Source organism: Rutidosis leptorrhynchoides, chromosome 11 (genome assembly GCF_046630445.1).
Source record: "Rutidosis leptorrhynchoides isolate AG116_Rl617_1_P2 chromosome 11, CSIRO_AGI_Rlap_v1, whole genome shotgun sequence".
In the NCBI taxonomy this organism is placed as follows: domain Eukaryota; kingdom Viridiplantae; phylum Streptophyta; class Magnoliopsida; order Asterales; family Asteraceae; genus Rutidosis; species Rutidosis leptorrhynchoides.
The window spans coordinates 307,874,866-307,877,510 of NC_092343.1; positions in this window are offsets into that span (position 1 = coordinate 307,874,866).

The window sequence follows — 2,645 nt, forward strand, 5'->3', positions numbered from 1 at the left end:
TTCTCGCTCATCAACCATAATGTTTATATATGATGTCAACACCGGTGCCGAGAGAAGCTTTAATGCTGGAGAAATTGGTCACGATGTTTATAAACCTGTACCTTCCTTAGACAACATGTACTCTATAAAACTATTAAACTGGGAAGTTTTAACTTAGTGGTTGAAACAAACTGGTTATCTGACGATACAACCGAGGCAGCTATGACCAGAAGACTATTCGAATTTCTTTCACCGACGATAATAGTGTACGGAGAAGAGATCAGTACACCGTCATATTACACTAATTACTCGAAGGTCCAGAAGTACAGGAGATGAGAATGTCTAACAATTCTGGCACATGTGAGTAAAGATGAGCCAACATTTAAGAGACCCAACTATTAGAGATTGTCCTGAGATTACACGTCCACCCCACCGTGAAGTCGAATTTCGGATTGATTTGGTGACAGCAGCTGCACCCGTTACGCGTACAATATACGCATTTGCACCTTTAGAACTACAAGAGCTTCCCATAGTGAAGAACATGAGGGTTGTAATGCCCTAAATTGTGACATGTACTAGAATGTGTGTCACATAACCACGAATTCCCAAGTTGGAGCTCCAGTCTTGTTTGTTAAGAAGAAGAATGGGTCGATGAGATTGTGTATCGACTATAGAGAATTTAACAAGTTGACAATCAAGAATCGGTATCCGCTACCGAGGATTGATGACTTATTTGATCAGCTACAGGGATCTAGTTGTTATTCGAAGATCGATTTGAGATTCGGGTATCACCAATTAAGAGTCAAAGAAGCTGATGTCCCGAAGACAGCATTTAGAACACGTTATGGACATTATGAGTTTACAGTGATGTCGTTTGGTTTGACGAACGCACCAGCAGTGTTCATGGACCTCATGAACCGTGTGTGTAAGTCATACCTAGATAAATTCGTCATTATGTTTATTGATGATATATTGGTGTACTCCAAGAACAGAGAAGAGCACGAGCATGATCTACGTTAGATAATGACTATGCTTAGAGAAGAGCAGTTGTATGCAAAGTTCTCTAAGTGTGACTTTTGGTTACCATAAGTACAATTTCTTGGCCATGTTGTAGGGTGAAAGGACCCATCCTAATCCATCTGGACAAAGTCACCAACATCTGGTTCCATTGCGATGGTCGACTCCAAATAATGTCTTTAAAATGAGCAAATGCACAGCGGAATGTTTCTTTCATACCTGAGAATAAACATGCTTTCAAGTGTTAACCAAAAGGTTGGTGAGTTCATTAGTTTAACATAAATAATCATTTCATAATTTTAATAGATCACAAGATTTCATATTTCCAATTCTCATAAATAAACGTTCCATGCATAGAGACAAAAATATCATTCATATGGATTGAACACCCGGTAACCGACATTCACAATATGCATATAAGAATATCCCCATCATTCCGGGATCCTCCTTCGGACATGATATAAATTTCGAAGTACTAAAGCATCCGGTACTTTGGATGGGGCTTGTTGGGCCCGATAGATCTATCTTTAGAGTTCGCGTCAATTAGGGTGTCTGTTCCCTAATTCTTAGATTACCAGACTTAATAAAAAGGGCGATATTCGGTTTAATAATCCAACCATATAATGTAATTTTAAGTACTTGTGTCTATTCCGTAAAACAGTTATAAAAGCAGCGCATGTATTCTCAGTCCCAAAAATATATATTGCAAAAGCATTTAAAAAGGGAGTAATGGAACTCACGCATATAAATATTGTAAAACAGTTAATAAAGCATTTGCATGTATTCTCAGCCCAAAAACGTAAAGAGTAAAAGGGAGCAAATGAAACTCACAGTACTGTATTTTGTAGTAAAAATACATATGACGACATGGAACAATTCAGAGTTGGCCTCGGATTCACGAACCTATATCATTTGTGTATATATTAAAACGTATATCGTAATCGAATAAGTTTATATATATATATATATATATATATATATATATATATATATATATATATATATATATATATATATATATATATATATATATATATATATATATATATATATATATATATATATATATATAATTTACTATTTATATCATTTTTGTATTAATAATATTTATACGCCTCATATATTCATTTTGTATATAAAACTAATAAGGTTGTTATGTTTTATGTATTAAATGTGTTTTTATATATGTATATATCATTTGTTTGTTAAAAATAGTAATTTTAGTAATACTACGATTATCTTAATATTGATAAGAATAATAATAATCATAATACTTAATATTACTAAATAAGGTATTATTGTTAATATTTATATTAATCATATTAATAATAATATTTATAATAGTAACGGTAAAATATTAATTTATCGATTAATGATACTTATAACAATGATTTTCGTAATTACTTATTAGTAATACTCATGATAATTTAAATAATAGTACTTATAACGATAAATATCATAATAATGACTATGGTAATAATAATTATAATAATAATAATATTAGTTATAATATTAGTAATAATAATGATTATAGTAATTATAATAATAACCATAATTTCTACAGTAATAATACTTTTACTAATAATAATATTAGTGATATTAATAATACTTGTGATACTCTTAATACTGATAATAATAATAATACTCAT